Raw genomic sequence first — 20460 nt, 5'->3', positions numbered from 1 at the left:
AGTGGGGAGCTTATGATAGCCAAAGAAGAATCTAATGAATCTAGTGCCCACAGAGTTGATGCATGTCCTGTGACCAAAGACTGAGATTCGGCCACAAGATCATACCTCCCAACTGCCCCAGAACCTGCGGGACTGTACTGGAAACTGGATAGTGTACCGGCATCCCGCAGATCGGAGCTGTGTCCCGCAGCCAGAACATGCAACTGTGATCAACCCACTCTCTCTCGGAGTGCTGTGTTGCTGCTTCTGGCTGGCCTCTTATGACAGGTAAGCCCTAATCTGCACACTGGACACACTGCTGCTTCTCTCCATCGGTGAGAAGTGAGTATGTTATATTATATACCCACATATATAAAGATTGTAGATCACTGAGAAGTGGCTTTGCTGCAGGGAAACCATGGAAGAGGTGACTGTTGTCACTGTGTCCTCACATAACCTGGCTGCTCTTGTCATACAATGCCCTGCTCTGTTAATAGTCATTTGTGAAAACTTCATTCTATTACATAAAGCTTCCTGCCTAAGAAGATTCAGTATCCCTAAAACTTGCCTCTTTCAGCCTCCAGCCCCTCTCAGTCCTCCCCCTTTCTCCACACAGCGCCAATGCCCCCTTCTCCCTCCACAGAGCATCAGTGCCCCCCTTTCCCTCCACAGAGCATCCCTCTCCCTCTGTAAAAAGCCACTGTCCCCCCTCCCTTCGCAAAGCTTCACTGCCCCCCTTCTTACTCTTTGGAGCACTAGTACCTCCCTCTCCTTCCACAGAGCACCAGTGCCCCCTCCCTCCACAGAGCATCAGTGCCCCCTCTCCCTTCTGCAGAGCATCAGTGCCCCCTCCCTCTGCAGCGGGTGTCTCCCCACCCCCAGGTGTCCCCCCTCCCTCCCCCTGTGCAGAGAATCAGTTCCCCCTCTCCACAGGGCACCAGTACCCCCCTCTACACAGCACAAGTTTTCCTGTTGACCATTGATGCAGAGAATTTTTTTTTATCCACTGGCCACCAGTGTTAATTTTGGCAGCAAATTTCGATTTAGGTCTTTTGACTAAAATGGCAGTTTAGTTTTAGTTCCATTTCAGTCTTCTGCAATTGTTTTAGTTTTAGTCATATTTAGTCGACTAAATCTCCAATATATTGTAGTCGACTAAAATCTCCAGTACATTTTAGTCAATTAAAATCATTTTAGTCGACTAAAACAAATTTTAGTTGTCTAAAATCTAATAGGTGAAGTTAAATTTTAATGCATTATTTAAGCATTTCTCTACAAATTCCAAACTCATACTGCTGGAGTGAAAAATTTAATATATTATTATTTAAGGTATTTAGGTTTGAACATGCACTACAGACCAGTGTTAATTTTGACGTCAAATTTCATTTTAGTTTTAGTCGTATTTTAGTCTATTGACTAAAATGCCATTTTAGTTTTAGTCGTATTTTAGCCATCTGAATTGTTTTGGTTGTAGTCATATTTTAGTCGACTAAAAAAGTATTAATTTAGTAGCTGACTACTAACACTAGCCTTTGTTTCCTCCAACTAGCCACCAATACTGGTTACTCTTCCTTCCCCTGACGACAGACATTTTCCCCCCCTCTAGCCAGCAGCGCTGACCATTTAACATTTAAAATGTTACTAATGAGTGAAGGTAGCCTTTATGGAGTATTTTGTGGTTACAAAGGCTGTAGCCTATGAGTGCAGTGTATACTGTGTGTAGGCTGAGACCAGGGGTAGGTAACCTTTGAGAGGTTCTGATCTACCTGAACAACATGAAAGAGATCAACGATCAAAGATTTGGCGACCTTTTTTTTTTAAAGAAATTAACTATCAAGGCCTAACTAAATAGTAAGGAAAACTTATAAAAAGTATAAAAATATTATAGAACAAATATCACTGTAAAAATATAAATGTAGGCTACCATAAAAGTGGATGGTGTCAGTACAGCAGTGGATGGTGTCAATAAGACAGTGGATGGTGTCATTAGAGCAGTGGACGTGTCAGTAGGGCAGAGGATAGTGTCAGTCAGTAGAACAGTAGACTTTGTCAGTAGCGCAGAGGACGGTTTCAGTAGTTTTATATGTTTAATACTTTTATTTTTTTATTTTTTTCCTTTTTTTCCAATTTAGTTTTTTATTAGTTTAGCTTTGGTGGAATATCAGGGGTCCAACATACCTGGGTGAGGACAGCGCTGGATCCCTGGGCTGGTCAGTGTCCTATTGTTAAAGTCAGCAGCTACAGTATTTGTAGCTTCTGATCTTAAAAGTGTTTGTTAGCAACCTTTGTACAAAAAAAAAAAAAAAAAGGGTTTGTTACCCTAACATGTCATATTCCCGAAATGTGCCATGTCCTTGTATGAAAAAGTATCCTGTTCTCTTTGTATTGTTTCCTTTGTATGAAATCCCTTGTGTTCCTTGCTGTCCCACTAAGCAGGGGAACAAACCATGGTCAGTTCTCTAGCTATACTGGGCACTCAGTCTGCTCTCCTCCAATGACCAGACTTGTCCTGACACCCCCCCCCCCCCCAATCACTGGGAAGATCAGTGTTCTGCTGTTTCTCCTCCCCCAGCTCTTATGCAGCTGAGAACATAGAGAATGTGATCACTTATGAAAAAGGGGGGGGGGGGATTTTACCATTTCCCCCACTCTATCCAAAATTACAGAAAAATGTTTTGGCTTGGCATACACTTTGACCTCTTGACAACCGCATCACTTAGATGTAAGGCGGCTCTTCTGCGCTAGATCACGTACCCCACTTCCGGGTAGGGGGCACGCGCCACGGCTGTGCTGTAATTAGACACCGCAAGCCGATCAGTGGGTGCAAGCCAATGTATGTCCTCCAGCAAACTGATCAGCGAGAAGAAACACAGAACAGAGCTCTGCCTTTGTAAACAAGGCAGAGCTCTGTTCTGTCAGCAGGGATTTAATGAATGTTCTTTCCCTGCAATGCACGCCGTAGATGTTTAACCCCTTCCCAGCCAGTGTTAGTACAGTAACAGTGCATATTTTTAGCACTGATTAGTGTCACTGGTTTCCACAAAGTGCCAATAAGTATCAGACTGTCCACCGCAATATCGCAGTCCTGCTATAAGTTGCTGATCACCGCCATTAAAAAAAAAAAAATTACAGTATATATCCCATAGTTTGTAGACGCTATAACTTTTGCACAAACCAATCAATATATGCTTATTGGGATTTTTTTTACCTAAAACATGTAGCAGAATACATAATGGCCTAAATTTATAAACAAATTAGATTTTTTTTTTTAATTTTATTTGATTTATTTGATACGTTTTATAGCAGAAAGTAAAAAAAAATGTTTTGTTTTTTTTTTTCAAAGTTGTCGGTATTTTTTTTGTTTATAGTGCCAAAGACCACTAAAACAAAGCTCTACTTGTGGGAAAAAAAGGACATAGATATAATTTGGGTACATCTATGCATGACGGCGCAATTGTCAGTTAAAATAACGCAGTGCCGTATCGCAAAAAATGCCCTGGTCATGAAGGAGGGTCGGAGGTCAAGTGATTAAATATGTATATTTCAACTCTTCGTTTAGCTGTTTTGGTAAAGTTCTGTCTTTTTTTTAGCTTTCTTCTGTAGTCATTTTCAAATCTGTCACACACAAATCAAACATCATCAGGAAAAAGAAATGCAAACTGTTACAGCAAGAAAGCCTTCTGTTGTATCTTATTACACATGTGTAGGTAAACTTCAAAAGCATACAGGGGTTGATTTACTAAAACTGGAGAGTGCAAAATCTGGTGCAGCTCTGCATAGAAACCAATCAGTTTCCAGTTTTTTTTTTTTTGTTAAAGCTTAATTGAACAAGCTGAAGTTAAAAGCTGATTAGCTACCATGTAGAGCTGCACTCTACAGCTTTATTAAATCAACACCACAGTCCCTAATGAGTGGTGGTGGAGTGCACATAGTCAGATTCGCTTCCACTGGAGTTCTGTTTTAATGTGGACAAATATTTATTCCAGTACCATGAAAATAATAAGGCTCTAGCAATTGACAGGTAGATGTTATACATTTTAAAGAAAGATGCTACATGCCACAAAACCATGTGAAGGAGTATGTCCATCTACAACTGCAAAACTGTTCATTATAGTAATAGACATTTTCATCAGCCATACTAAACAATTATGTTATTTCCTTTACATCAAGTCTCTTTACTTTCTAGCAATAGCCAAAAAAAAACAACTGAAATTTGACTGGTCTGTATGAAGCTCCACCTATTATATGGTAAAATGTCTGCAATTTTACAGCCTTGCTTGAGAGGAAAGTCTACGGGCTCTTTCACACGGACGTGTCCGTGTACAGAGCCCACTCTGCTCAGCGGGGGATCGCTCCGTTGATCCCCGCTGAGCAGGCAGATGACAGGTCCGTCCTGTCAGAACGCCGCTCTCCCCTATGGGGGATCGGATGAAGACGGACCGTAGAGTCTGATGACGGATGGAAAAGTAGGTTTTTCCTCTGTTACACCTTTTCGGATCGGAGAGGGTCGGATGTCAGCGGACATGTCACCGCTGACATCCAACGCTCCATAGAGGTCTATGGGGCGTCCGTTCAGGTCCGCCTAAAAAACTGACAGGCGGACCTGAACGGATCGTTCATGTGAAAGAGGCCTAAAGGGCCACAACCAGAAATAAAAAGACAATAAATATTCCTTCTCTAGCATCTGATTTCAAAATATAATCTCCTTTATGTCAGAAGCTGAACATGCACTAGCCGATTTGGATGTTAACCCAAACATTGTTAGGGTAAAATCCTTGTGCATCATCCAATATGATGATTGGCCTGTTCAGAGCCTGAATAAAATGTGCACATTTGGTCATCATACAAATCCTTCCTGTGATGTGGACAAAGACAGACATAAATTTGTGTAAACCACAACACCTGTTTAGCATTCTATTCTGCTTAGTAACATAAGTTGTTTCATCTAATATAGTTAATATTTTGAGTATGACAAATTAGATCAATGACTAAGTGAGTAATATTGCACTCTAGGAATTAAAATGACCATTCTGAATGGCACCCCAGGCACACCATGTTGAAGAATGTGTATTGCAGCACACCGCAGCCCATGATAATGCACTGCCATGTGTTGTAGTATACTGTGGGGTTTATTTACTAAAACTGGAGAGTGAAAAATCTGGTGCAGCTGTGCATGGTAGCCAATCAGCTTCTAACTTCAGCTTGTTCAATTAAGCTTACAAAAAAATAACCTGGAAGCTAATTGGTTTCTATGTACAGCTGCATCAGATTTTGCAATCTCCAGTTTTAGCAAATCAACCTGTGTGACAAAAAATAGTACTTTTTTGTGTGCTTTGTTGTTAGGCAACCCTTTCAAATGAATTTGGCTGCCACAACGCACATTAACATGTGACATAATGCCTGTGCACTAATGTGGCACAATGGTGTGAATGGGTCGTAATGTAAACACCGACAGATGGGTCATGATGTTTTATGTAATTTGTATTTGTTGCATATCCAAATTTTCTTGTCTTTTTCCTGGATTTACGTTCACTTTCTCTATAGATTATTTAAACTATAAGTACAGATGAACTGACTGTATAGGATGGATCATATGTTAAGTTTATAACCACTTCAGCTCTGGAAGATTTTACCCCCTTCAGGACCAGGCCATTTTTTGCTATTTAGCACTGCGCTAACTGGTAATTGCGCGGTCAGCAATGCTGTACCCAAATGGAATTTCTGTCATTATTTTCACACAAATAAAGCTTTCTTTTGATGGTATTTGATCACCACTAGTTTTTTTTATTTTTTGCCCTATAAAATGAAAAATACCGAAATTAAAAAAAAAAAAAAAAAAAAAATGTACTTTGTTATAAAACATGTCCAATAAAATTTTTTTTAAAAATCGAATTTCTTTATAAACATTGGCTAAAATGTATTCTGCTACATGTCTTTGCTAAAAAAATCCAATAAGTGTATATTGATTGGTTTGCTTGAAAGTTATATCTGGTATATATACTGTCATTTTTATTTATTTCTTTTTTTATACTAGTAATGGTGGTGTACGGTGACTTATAGTGGGACTGTGATAGTGCGGCAGATAATCTGACACTAACTGACACTGGGTTGGAACTGACTAACTAACACTGACATCAACAGTAACACTAAAACAGTGATCAGTGTTAATAATATGCATTGTCACTGTACTAATGACACTAGCTGGGAAAGGGTTAACATTTAGGGGCAATCAGGGGGTTAACAGTGTGCCTAACAATGTTTACTGCTTTGCAGGGAGGAAAAAAAAGGCACATGACTGCTGTCTGTGAAGAGCCCGGTGTTGTTTACCAACAGCACATTATTACAATTATTACAGCAATTGTCATTCAAAATGTGACAGCGGTGAAAGCTGAAAATTGGCCTGGGCAGGAAGGGGGTGAAAGTGCCCGGTATTGAAGTGGTTAAGGAGACATTCCCTGAGAAAAGTGAAAAGCATTTAGTAAATAATACCTACAGTTTTTATGTAAAGTTTGTAAAATATATAGTATGTGGGTGTAGCTTTATTTACTCGTTATATCTATAGGCTTTGTTTCCCTTTCAGACAGGTGCCTTTACTGAAAACAGACTCTGCAGTCTCCAAAATTGTGTCTTTTCACAGCCTCAAACCATGTGATTTTTGTTGGCTATGCATTAGTTTGAATGTATGAGAAGTTTATTTTATGCATGACAAGAAGTAGTTTTTTAATGATAAAGAAAAACAATACAGTATCTTTAATCCCTGGGGACAGCTATGACTACATTTGCCACGTGTAAAACTTGGCAATTAATGACATACCTCAACAAAATGAATCCAATATATATTTTATGATAACATTTTTGTGCCGAGTCATGTATTAAAGTTTTGCAAGTTATCCGACCTGACAGCTCTGATCCAGCCATCTTGGCTTCACCTGTTACCTGTGAACTGTCAACTCCAATAAACTACTTAAAATTACCCTTAAGAACCCTTTCACACTGAGGCGTTTTTCAGGTGCTTTTGGGATAAAAATAGCACCTGTAAAGTGCCTGAAAAACGCCTCCCCTGCAGTCCCAATGTGAAAGCCAGAGTGCTTTCACACTGGGGCGCTGTGCTGCCAGGACGGTAAAAAAAAAGTCCTGCAAGCAGCATCTTTGGGGCGGTGGAGGAGCGGTGTATACACGGCTCCTGCAAACTGAAATGAATGGGCACCGCTGCTGAAGCGACTGCAAAGCGATTCGGCAGCGGCACTACACGGGCGCATTTAACCCTTTATTCAGCCGCTAGCGGGGGTTAAAAGCACCCCGCTAGTGGCCGAATAGCGCCGCTAAAACCATGGTAAAGCGCCACTAAAACTAGTGGCGTTTTACCGCCAACACCCGCCCATCCCAGTGTGAGAGCAGCCTTAAGTATGACGGACCTCATGTACTCTCAAAGAACAATAACTAGGACTGTATTGATGGCCAAAAATAGAAACTGGTTCCTTGATTTTTAATTTATAATTCACCATAAATAACTTGATTACCCACCACATGGTGACCACAGAGTCATGAGCTAAGCTGTTAAAAAGCACAATAAAGACATGTGAGCTCCTTATGGCTCTGCCTTTACGATGTTGGACATATGAAGTAATAATATGCTAATAAAATCCATTCTTGAAGTGTTTTATGTGTACTTCTGCCTATATACATAAGTTCCATCACTAAAGCTACGGACTATTGCAGCCATCCATACCCGCTTCTGTTCAATGTACAGTATGTGTATGCAAAGGGAAAGTGGTTGTCAATCTACATAAATAAAGCATGTTTGACATTGCTATAAAGCAGTCAGTATTTCGTTTTTTTATGCATAAACTGTATTTTTAAACACATGTTCAGTCTACACACTCTAGGATACAAAAATAAATAAAAATCTGGGTTTCAGGTATAAATTTAAACAAACCACTGGAGTAGCAATAAGTATAGCAGCCCATGCTGGTGCTATGGGGCCTGGGATAAGAGTATTTCCATACATCTCAAGTCTCCCGTGAGGTACGGGGGTCTCCCGCATTTCTGTGCCGGCTCCCGTACACCCGCAAGCTCCTCGCGACCTGCCGGGAATGATCGGTGCGGCGGGGAACAGCTGTGAACACCGATCTCCTTTGTATCGATTTGTAACAGCCACTTCTCCTTCTCTCCCTCCTGTAGCCGTCAGCTAAAAAGCTATACAGGGAGATCTGTGTTCACAGCTGTCCCTCCTGATGCACTGATCATTCCCAGCTGTTCCGTGTGCTCCTCCCCCGGCCCCCTCCGTGTCCTTCTCCGTCCCCCCCTTCTCCTCCGGCCCCCATGTTCTCTTCCGCCCCTCCTGTCCTCCTTCTCCGCACCCCCTTGTCCCCCACAGCCGGCTCCCCTCCTCTCCTCTTCTGCCAGCTGTGGGGGGGGGGCAGGAACTGTCAGGAATAGGACACAGCGAGATCGCTCCTGTGTCCTGTGATAACTGAGCAGAGTAAACTGTGTTTACTTTGCTCAGTTTATGAATGAACAGGAGCCTCTGTCTTCTGTTCTATCATCTTTAGTTAGTGCTGAGAAAGGGACTGGGGAATCTGTGTCCTCAGTCCATTTGTCTGTCTGAAAGGGGAGATGTCAGGGTTCTGTTTAGACCCCTGACACTTCACCAAAGCCCCCCAAAAATCTAAAAAAAAATATTGTAAAAAGTCTAAAAAATTAAAAAGTGTAAAAAAAATAAAATAAACTACTGACACCACTCTCCCCTGCCCTACCAACACTGTCCACTGCCCCAACCTCCCCCCCCCAAAAAGCATTGTGAAAAACAATTAAAAACAAATTAAATTGTAAAAAAAAAATTATTAAGAATAAAAAAAACAACTGACACCGTCCACTGTCACATACCACCCACCCCCCACCCCTATTGAAACGCAACCTCCCTGAAATGAGTTTTTGCAGGTTGGGATGTCTGTATTTCCACAGTTGACACTGCCAGCTTCTACAGAGTTATCTGAGGGTCCCCATCAAAAATTTGCTGTGGGGCCCCCATGATTCGCAGTTACACCCCTGAAGGCAACATACTTCTTTTATGCTTTTTTTTTTTATTTATATGGACCAGTGAAGGTGTCCATTTTTGTTGGCTAATATGTTGTAGCCAATAATCCCTAGCTTTACTCATTGGTCTTGCCCCTACTGACCTGTCATGTTATATATACAGTATGTTAGCCACAGACGTCCATGTAAAAATGATTGCTAATAATACGCAGCTCTGTTGGATACACCTCAGATGTGGCATGCTCTATTTCAGGTCAGTGTTCATCTTTGTGTATTGATAACTGGATCACACAAGTCAACTGTCTTTATGTCCTGGTTCACATTGGAGCATTTTGACATGCGATTTGACATGTCAAAACGCTCCATGTCAAATCTCATGTCAAATCGGCAGCAATTGCCGTCAATGGCATTGTCTTAATCGGTGCGATGCCGCATCTGCGGCGCTGCACCGATTTCAAAAAGTAGTTTCTGTACTACTTTTTGCGATTTCGGGCTGCGATTTACATTTATATCTGTGTAGAAATATGCACAGATGTCTCTGAAATCGCGGCCGAAATCGGGACTGACATGCGGGAGTGAAATCGTGCAAGTTCAGCTGAACTCGCGCGGCTTCATTCCTGCAGCTCAGTGTGAACCTAGGCTATAGAGAACAAACTTGCATAGCTCCAATGAGCACACATTATTTCTGAAGAAAACAGCAAAGTGCATCAAAAACTAGAAGAAAGTCACTTTATGCTAATTGTGGGATGGACTCTTAATGTGGATCTTTAAAATAAACTATAATGAAGCAGCTGGCTGTGCATTACTCATGCTGCACAAGTAAGTGAGTAAGATCAAATCATTCTCCATTAGAAGACTGAAACCACCGTTCTCTGCTGGCCAATGCTTTAAAAAACGTCCACTTCTGAAGGGATCTGAGGTTACAATCAGACGTAGGTGTACACTAAAGAGACCTGTAGAAAAGAGCTTCCTCTTACAAAAGAAAAATGGCTCCAGGCTCTGATTGACAATGTAGAGCAAGCGTCAGAATAATCTGGTCCAAGGGAAAAGCAAGAAAATTTAAAAAGAGAAAAACATGGATGTCTCTCTTTCTAAAAATGCGGTTCTGACTCTTTGAATTCAGCACTTTAGTAATCTGAAAAAAGTATACAATTAAGTAGCGATGAGCCAAACAGAACATGTGAACGGGCAAAAAATTTGTGCGAACACCATTAAAGTCTATGGGACACGAACATGAAAAATCAAAAGTGCTAATTTTCAAGGCTTATATGCAAGTTATTGCCATAAAACGTGTTTGGGGACCTGGTCCTGCCCCAGGGGACATGTATCAATGCAAAAAAAAGTTTTAGGCCCCTTTCACACTGGCGGCTGTTCTGCCGCTGTTAAAAACATGTTTTGTTATTTTGAAATTCCAAGACTCCAGGCACAGCAATCACTTGCAGTTGTACATTGCGATTAGCTGCGCTTACTTGCGTTTACATGCGGCTGCGTTTAGTTGTGTTGGAACATTCTTGCCATTTCTGATGTGCTTCCTGTTTTCTTTCCTTGTTGCCGCTGCTATCTGCAGGTGAAATAGTACACTGCGATTACCTGCAGTTATGTGCAAATAGCTGCAGACAGCTGCAATAAATCGGTGCTGGATGCAGTCAAATTTATTTTTTCTAACCACACCAAACCCCATGTAATGAAACCGTTGCTAAATGCAGTGTGTGAATAGGGCCATAGGAAAGCATTGTGTGAGTCTATCCGCAGCTAAAAGCTAAATTCTATCTGCCCGTGTGAAAGGGACCTAAGGCTTCCAGTGGGGGCCCGTCCATAGGGGGCGCCTGGGTGCCGCCCCCCCCTCCAGGCAGTCAAAAAAAAAAAGTTAAAAAAAAAAAAAAATTTTTAATACTGGCCCTTTAAATATAAAAAAATGACAAAAAAAAAAGTCCTTAAGTGCACTGTGTTCGGACGCCGGATACAGTGCGACGCCAGACACAGTGCACTTATGGGAAGCGCCACGTCTGTGCAATCACGAGATTGCAGACATGGCGCTGCATTTGCGGACATTTAGCCCGCCTTGGGGCGCTTCCCGAATCGCCAAGTAGCTTCCGCCCGGCGCTTGTACTACGGCCGGGCGGTTTGATTGACATCTCTGTTTGATGTCACTTCCTGTTTTCTCTGTCTCATTGCGCCCAAGAGAGAGAGGAAACAGGAAGTATGAGGACTGCAGACTGACTCTCCGGGCACTGGAATCTGGCTGGTGATCCCTCCATCCACACCAACAGCATGACAGAGGAGAGGACACAGAGAATGATGAGGATGGCCGGCCGGGGAAGGTAAGAAGTTTTTTTCAGCTGCTCTAATGACCTCCTTCCCTCCCCCACCCACCCCACTCAAATTAAAGCCTCCATTCAGTGACTGATCACCTAGTGATAATCCATCCCCATCCCATAATGACAGCAACAAGTGCTTACAATCCGAGGTGTTGTCTCTGGCCAGGAGTGGGTGTCTGCAGCATGATGTCCTACACATGACTACACATATGTTTGGGCTGCTTTATGTGTATGTCATGTGTATGTCATGTGTATGTCATGTGTATGTCATGTGGAGGACATGTTATGTGTATGTCATGTGGAGAACATGTTATTTGTATGTCATGTTATGTGTATGTCATGTGGAGGACATGTTATGTGTATGTCATGTGGAGAACATGTTATGTGTATGTCATGTTATGTGTATGTCATGTGGAGGACATGTTATGTGTATGTCATGTGGAGGACATGTTATGTGTATGTCATGTGGAGGACATGTTATGTGTATGTCATGTGGAGGACATGTTATGTGTATGTCATGTGGAGGACATGTTATGTGTATGTCATGTGGAGGACATGTTATGTGTATGTCATGTGGAGGACATGTTATGTGTATGTCATGTGGAGGACATGTTATGTGTATGTCATGTGGAGGACATGTTATGTGTAATTCATGTTATGTGTATGTCATGTGGAGGACATGTTATGTGTATGTCATGTGGAGGACATGTTATGTGTATTTCATGTTATGTGTATGTCATGTGGAGGGCATGTTATGTGGAGGGCATGTTATGTGTATGTCATTCTATGTGTAGGACATGCTATGTACAACATGTAATTCATGGCATGTCCTACATAAGATGTTCTACACACAGCTGGTTGCTTTTTGTGTGACGCAGGCTGCATGTAAGGAGCGACTCTGCTGGGGACACCTGATGGCATCTGGTGGCAGGCGACACGCTCGGGCTCCCACTGATTCTGCATTTTGGTGAGTTGAATGATTTCATTTTATATTACAATGTAATAATGCGCTTCAATCATCCTGACACCATAACAACCATGGTGCCGGGATGATTGAAGTGCTAACACCAGGTGTTTGGAGTATCTTTATCTGATGATTGTTAAACTTTCTAGAATACACGTTTCTATTGTTGTGTAGGATCTGGGGCTGCTGTCCCTTCATTCCTCTCTCCCACTCCCTCCATCCCTCGTTCATCTCAGACGATAACTACACCACCTTAGAGCCACGCCCACTACTTCGCTGAAACCACGCCCATTTTCACCAAGTGGGAGGGGTCAAAAAGGAAGGGCGGGGTCCAGCGCCCCCCCATCCTAAAACTTCACCAGCCGCCACTGAAGGCTTCATGTACACGGGATGTTTTTACAACCTCTCCTGAACGATTTAACTTGATAGATAGTAACCCACGTTTAAAACAAATGTTTTGCCGTGTTTACATGCCACGTTTAGTGGCGTTTTCGCATTTTTTTTTTTTTTTTTTAAACTTTTTTTTTCCAAAATAGCCAAAAATGAAAAACACATGTAGACGAAATGCGGCTACGTGTGAGTTACCGCATTTAGAAGCGTTTGGTGCTTTAAATGCCTCTAAACTCAGCTTTTAAACCCATTTTTTTGTGTTTCAAAAAAAGCCTCTAAACTCAACTGCCTAGAAACTACTATAAATGACCCTGTGTACATGTACTGATAAGATAACATAGAGGAGAGTTTAGGAGCAGTTGAAAAAAAATCCCCAACTGCTCCTAAATGTCCGTTTAGCAGCAGCAGTGTACATGAGGCCTTAGTCTGCCTGTAAAGTAGAGCATCTTTCCCATGTTCATAACAGTCCCGCAGCAAAATGACATTTCTAAAGGAAAAAATGTCATTTAAAATTGCTTGCGGCTGTAATGTATTGCTGGATCCCAGCAATATACATAAAAAATTTGTTTTTTGTAATTACGTGGGGGTCCCTTACAAAATCCATACCAGGCCCTTTAGGTCATGTATGGATTTTAAAGCGGGATTCCGGCCACCTAAAAAAAAAATTTAAAGTCAGCAGCTACAAACACTGTAGCTGCTGACTTTAAATACAGTAAGTAGACTTACCTGTCCTGGTTGCCCGCGATGTAGGCCGCCCGAGGCCGACCCGTCCCTCGGCTCTCGGGTCCCAGCACCGCCATCCTGGGTAAGGGAAACAGGCAGTGGAGCCTTGTGGCTTCACTGGCAGTTTCCTACTGCGCACGCGCGGCGATCTGTGAATGGCCCCCGTGGTGTTCTGGGAACACACACAGTTCCCAGAAGACAACGGGGCCGATTACCGAGAAGAAAACGCGGCGGAATAGAAAGAGGCAGATTAGGAAGACTGCCTAGCAACAAGGGTTTAGGTATGTATAAAAAAAAATTTTTCCAAATGTTTTTATTTTTTTAGGATTTTTGGTGGCTTTTTTTTCCAGGGTGGCCCTCCACTTTAAGGGAAATCCTGCACCAAAATTTTAAAAAAAGGGCGTGGGGGTCCCCCCAAAATCCATAAAAGACCCTTATCGGAGCACGCAACCTGGCAGGCAGGAAAAGGGGGGACGAGAGAGCGCTACCCCCCCTGAACCGTACCTGGCCATCCACCCTCAACCACTTCAATACACTATATTATATATATTACACTGCCTGAATATAGATTCTATACCGAATATGTAATCCACACTAAATGCAGAGTATATATATATATAATATATATATATATATAAACTAGGCTGTATATGATTATATATATATATATATATATATCAAATACGCTGCCTAATCTCTCTTCATTCATGACACTATACACGGCCACCGTGTAAGCAGCAGCCTTATATAGTGTGGGGCATGGACTTAGCCCCGAGCCATGTTCGGCCAAAGGCACCCTGCCTTTGGTCAATTATGGCTCTCTTAGCAGAGTATGCTGTCATTGGCCAAAGCATGCAGGTCAGGTGCAGCTTTGGCCAATCATAAGACGCCAATGCACTGCTATCTCGCAGTGCATTATGGGGCATTACGCAGCACTCGAATTTGCCGTGAACGCCCCGTAATGTTCTAATTTCGGAGAACGGGCGAACACCCCAGTGGTTTAGCATTACAGGCAACTAGCATTTTCAAAAATGGCATTCCCCAGCTCCCCATATTCCTCCAAATAAAGGTTTATTTAATGGAGTTCAGAGCAAGTAAGAAGGGCATTGAAGCTTAAAGTGATACTAAAGCCTTGTTTTTTTTGTTTGAAAATAACAAACATGTAATAATTACCTGCTCTCGGGTCCGTCGCTGGCGCTCCTGACTCCTCCCTTCTGCTGACTGCTCCTACAGCAAGCAGCTTTCATTACGACACAGATGTTGTGTCTCTCTCCTCACTGACTTTGATTGACAGCAGTGGGAGCCAATGGCGCCCGCTGCTGTCTCAGCCAATAAGGAGCCAATGAGGAGGGAGAGTCCCTGGACAGATGAGGCTCTCGAGCAACATCACTTAAGATAAAAAATCTTCTCCCTTTAGAACAACTTTAACTCCAGGCAAACAGCTAAATATATATACAGTTTAAATCGGGGGGCTGTTTTACCTGCCAATGGATTTGTGCATCTGTTCGTCCAGTCCTGAGATTCACACAGTTCTGACACACAGCAATGCACTGTCTGACAGAGCAAGAGACCTGAGTTTTTCTCTGCTTCAGTTAATTATCACTTACAGGTCTTGTCCCTCCCCAAGCCCATGACTGGACAGTGAAAACTCATCTCTCTGTCACTCTGCTCTCTCCTCCTGTTACTTGTCAGCACATAAGCACTGCAGCATAAGTGATTGGTTTCTTGAGCTACTACTCATCTATCAGCCTGAGCTTTACACAAACAGGGACTGAAAGAAGCTGATATGAGAAAGTACAGTATTTATTGGTGTATAACACGCACTTTTTTCCCCTGAAAATAGAGGGTAAACAGTTCCCTGTGTGTTATACGCCGATACTTGTATTTTTACCGACGGAGGCGGGGGCGGGGATTGAGCGGTCCACCCGGATGCCACACATTGGGGGGGGTGTCAGGACGACCACCCCACCTCTCCTGGCCCTGGGACAGCACTGCCAGCATAGTTGGAAGTTAAGAAAAAAATCACCTGCCAGCCCCTTTGCATACACTGCTCTTCCTGTGTCACTGTGTCATTGTAAATGGAAACTCCTAAATACCTCATTAGCACCACTTTCCATTCTCCGCTCTCCTCCTCCCGCTCCTCCCCCTCCTCCTCCAAGTGTAGCTTTAGATTGGAGGAGGAGAGCAGTCCATGAAAATTAGAGAAGAGCAGTCACGTGACCGGGTCCATGAAAGAACGTCGCTAATGAGGTATTTAGAGGCTTTGGTTTACAATGAGAGTGACACAGGAGGTGCAGCGTATGAGAAGGGGCTGGCAGTGATTTTTTCTTAAGTTTAGAGTATGCTGGCAGTGGTCTCCTTGGAGTGCAGGGGGCTTTATAATGAAAGGGGCTGTGTAATATGCAGGAGTCTGTGTACTTTGCAGGGGGAGGGGGCTGTGTAATGTAAAGGGGGCTGCATAATGTGAAGGAGTCTGTGTACTGTGCAGGGGCCTCGGAATGTTTTTCCCTGAAACTTCCCTCTTAAAATTAGGGTGCGTGTTATACGTCGATAAATATGGTATATTTAATGGAATGATAGATATAACAGAGATGCATTAATTTGTGTCTTTTATATCTGCCTGGGGTTTAGATGTTTTTACTAGTGTGTTTTGCAGCATAATGGCTGCATGGTGTAATGATCATGGTTACCCAGAGGAGAAAAGTATTTTAATATTCTATATCTATGTCATAAGAAAAATATTAGAGCAGTCATGTGCTAATGGCTTATTATTCAAAGACATTATTAGTCTGTCGTGACAAACAAGGCTAAAATATGCATTGTCAGCATAGACACCATTCATGTGAGATTCTAGAAAAGAATGATGAATTTAGTGATTCAAGTTGTGGTTCCACATTTCCCCCTATGTGAGAGTGAAAATCTTCCACTCTACAGTCAGTGTTGTCTTGGTTAATCTTTAGAAATGGATACTATTAATTATAGTCAAGGGGAATTTTAGGTGATCTTTAGGCTTTAATTTCACCCCAACAGCACAGACATGGCAATTTGTTTTCTATATCAAGAAAATGCTGAAAAATGACATTATTACATAATGAAATGTCATTAATCCCCAGTGAGTATAGGGGAGATAACTACTGATGACAGAATGAATGCCAGATATAAATGAGTGCCTATCATTAAAATGAAACCAATAAAGCCTTTCATGGAATATTATATATCAGTAAACCACCATAATTCATAGCTCTAACTTCATTAGTTACACCAATGATCTCAATAGAAAAAAAAAATTAAAGTGATAAAGTCAACTAAATGTAAGTGCATTAGACTGGCTGCATTTTAATTGTCAGATTTAATAAACATGCTGTAATATCAACCTATTATTGTTTTTTTTCATTTGTGATTCCATATTGGATGTGAGAGAAGGGAACACCTTGGGGTTATTTACTAAAACCGGAGGGTGCAAAATCTGGTCCAACTCTGCGTAGAAATCGGTTCCAGGTTTTATTGCCAAAGCTTAATTAAACAAGCTGAGGTTAGAAGCTGATTGGCTACCATTCACAGCTGCAGCAGATTCTGAGTGCACCAGCTTTCGTAAATCTACCCCACTGGATGCAGTATTCATCCCACTTTTCCTGTTGGCATAAGTTCTAAGGCTGTATAGGTCTTTATGGCCATGAGGATCTGGTGAGTGTCCCCCTAAGGCCGGGCTCACACTGGTACGACAAACGCTCCAACATTGGGAGCTCATGTCGCATGATGTGTGAAAATCAATGTTTCCCTATGGGAGCTGTCTTAACTGGTCCGACACAAGTCGATCCGACTTTGAAAATGCTCCCTCCACTACTTTGGTCCGACATCCCCCCCACCCCAAAGCGCCTTGTTCCCATGTTGATGAGGACAAGGGCCTCTTCCCGACAACCCTGGCCGGCCGTTGGTTGCCGGGGTCTGCTGGCTGGGAGCTTATCAGTATCTGGAAGTCCCATTTAACAAGGGGGCCTCCAGATTCCGTCCCCCACCCTATGTGAATGAGTATGGGGTACATTGTACCCCTACCCATTCACCTAAAAAAAAATGTCAAAAATAAAACACATTACACAGGTTTTTAAAGTAATTTAGTAAGGCAGCTCTGTCATCTCTTCTGTCGGCCCCCCTGCCCCAAAGCACCCACCCTGCGCTCGCTCATCCCCACCCCCTTTACTGACCTGCCGGGTTGTGTGCTCGGATAAGGATCTGGTATGGTCTGGTATGGATTTTGGGTGGACCCCAATGCTGTTTTTTCGGCGTGGGGGTTGCCCTGAAAATTCATACCAGACCAAAGGGCCTGGTATGCTCTTGGAGGGGGAACCCATGCCATTTTTTTTTTTACATTGTGTGTGGAGTTCCCCCTAAAGACTGTTACCAGACACAGTGCCTGGTATAGTCGGGGATCAAAGTCGGAACCCTAGTCATTGAAGTCGGACACATGTCGGACTTCAAGTCGCAGGGCAAAGTCGGATCCAAAGTGGTACGACTATCGTGTCATACCAGTGTGAACCACATGTGGTGGAGCACTTTGTTTTGAGAGCTTAGAAGTTCTTCATAGTCACACATAAGGCACGGTGGATGGGACTAACTGGTTTATTTTAAAATACAAGCAATGCACAGAAGACTTTTTTTTGGTTTATTTTTGGACTATGGAGGACACCTTTTGAAGTTTATGTGGACACATATATATATAAAAAAAAAAAAAATTTGGTATAAATGTATACGTTATTTGTGGAGAACATTTATCATATTGATTGTATATCTCAATTATATTGTTTTTGTGTTATAACTTCGACATCACTTTCTAAGGAATATTTTGTTTTGCACAATAATGAATTTATTCTTGCACAAATAGGAGTAGCGCTTTCCTTCACTTACAGTCCCTTGAAAAAGTATTCACACCCCTTGAAATTTTCCACATTTTGTCATATTACAACCAAAAATGTAAATGTATTTTATTGGGATTTTATGTGATAGACCAACACAAAGTGGCACATAATTGTGAAGTGGAAGGAAAATGATAAATGGTTTTCAAAATTTTTTACAAAGAAATATTGTGGCGTGCATTTGTATTCAGCCCCCTTTACACTGATACCCCTAACTCAAATCTAGTGGAACCAATTGCCTTCAGATGTCACCTAATTAGTAAATAGAGTCCACCTGTGTGTAATTTAATCTCAGTATAAGTACAGCTGTTCTGTGAAGCCCTCAGAGGTTTGTTAGAGGATCTTAGTGAATAAACAGCATCATGTAGGCCAAGGAACACACCAGACAGGTCAAGGATAAAGTTGTGGAGAAGTTTAAAGCAGGGTTAGGTTATAAAAAAATATCCCAAGCTCACAGAGCACTGTTCAATCCATCATCTGAAAATGGAAAGAGTATGGCACAACTGCAAACCTACCAAGACATGGCCGTCCACATAAACTGACAGGCTGGACAAGAAGAGCATTAATCAGAGAAGCAGCCAAGAGGCCCATGGTAAATCTGGAGGAGCTGCAGAGATCCACAGCTCAGGTGGGAGAATCTGTCCACAGGACAACTATTAGTCGTGCACTCCACAAATCTGGCCTTTATGAAAGAGTGGCAAGAATAAAGACATTGTTAAAAGAAAGCTATAAGAAGTCCCATTTGCAATTTGCGAGAAGCCATGTGTGGGACACAGCAAACATGTTGACCCCAGATCTCATATTTAAGAGGTCCTGTCATGCTTTTTTTCTATTACAAGTGATGTTTACATTCCATGTAATAGGAATAAATTTGACACTTTTTTTTTTTTTTTTTTAAGAACAGTGTAAAAATAAAAAAATAAAAGTGCCCGTCCCGCCGAGCTTTTGTGCTGAAGCGAACACATACGCGAGTAGCGCCCGCATATGAAAACGGTGTTCAAACACCACATGTGAGGTATCGCCGCAATCATTAGAGTGAGAGCAATAATTCTAGCCCTAGACTTCCTCTGTAATTAAAAACATGCAGCCTGTATAATTTTTTTTAAACATTGCCTATGGAGATTTTTAAGTAAAAGTTTGTCGCCATTCCACAAGCGGGCGCAATTTTGGAGCGTGACATGTTGGCTATAAATTTACTAGGCGTAACATTATCTTTCACAATATAAAAAAAAATTGGGCTAACTTTACTTTTGTCATTTTTTTTATTCAAAAAAGTGTATTTTTTCATAAAAAAGTGCGGTTGTAAGACCGCTGCGCAAATACGGTGTGACAGAAAGTATTGTAACGACCGCCATTTTATTCTCTAGGGTGTTAGAAAAAATATATATAATGTTTGGGGGTTCTAACTAATTTTCTAGCAAAAAAAACTGTTTTTAACTTGTAAGCACCAAATCGCAGAAAGAGGCTTGGTCCGTAATGAAAAAAAAAAAAAAAAAAAAAAACACAAACGTTAACCTGATTTTTTGGGATAATGTGAAAGATGATGTTACTCCAAGTAAATAGATACCTAACATGGCACACTTGTGGAGCCAAACTTCAGTACTTATAAATCTCCATAGGTGATGCTTTAAATTTTTTTACAGGTTACATGTTTAGAGTTACAGGAGGAGTTCTAGTGCTAGAATTATTGCTCTTGCTCGAACGATCACGGTTTATGTAACCTATGTGTATCTGGCTCTGATACTAGCCAGTGCCTCACCAGCCACTGACCTCACCGCATGTCCCTGTGTTGTAGAGATGCTTTTCTTCAGCAGGGATAGGGAAGCTGGTCAGAGTTCATGGGAAAATGGATGGAGCCAAATACAGGGTAATCTTAAAAGAAAACCTGTTAGAGTCTGCAAAAGACTTGAGACTGGGGTGAAGGTTCACCTTCCAGCAGGACAACAACCTTAAACATACAACCAGAGCTACAATGGAATGGTTTAGATCAAAGTATAGTCATGCGTTAGAATGGCCAAGTCAAGGTCTAGACCTAAATCCAATTGAGAATCTGTGGCAAGACTTGAAAATTGCTGTTCACAGACGCTATCCATCCAATCTGACAGAGCTTGAGCTATTTTGCAAAGAATAATGGGCAAAA

General features: G+C 42.0%; 1 protein-coding gene and 1 long non-coding RNA gene across 2 annotated transcripts in view; one reads left to right on the top strand and one right to left on the bottom strand.

The window, feature by feature from the left end:
* Nucleotides 1-20460, bottom strand: part of RAPGEF5 (Rap guanine nucleotide exchange factor 5) — a 505907-nt gene that overhangs the window by 460392 nt on the left and 25055 nt on the right. The gene's annotated exons all lie outside the window — the stretch shown is intronic.
* The window catches only part of LOC141144391 (uncharacterized), a 55942-nt gene continuing 46637 nt past the window's right edge, over nucleotides 11156-20460 (top strand). Inside the window, exons 1-2 of the long non-coding RNA XR_012244398.1 lie at nucleotides 11156-11336; nucleotides 12212-12300. This is a non-coding gene — a long non-coding RNA (uncharacterized lncRNA). The remainder of the gene's footprint in view (nucleotides 11337-12211; nucleotides 12301-20460) is intronic.

Source organism: Aquarana catesbeiana, linkage group LG05, assembly GCF_042186555.1.
Source record: "Aquarana catesbeiana isolate 2022-GZ linkage group LG05, ASM4218655v1, whole genome shotgun sequence".
Taxonomy (NCBI): Eukaryota; Metazoa; Chordata; class Amphibia; order Anura; family Ranidae; genus Aquarana; species Aquarana catesbeiana.
The sequence above is the reverse complement of the archived record's forward strand: the minus strand, read 5'-3'. Positions and strand labels throughout refer to the sequence as shown.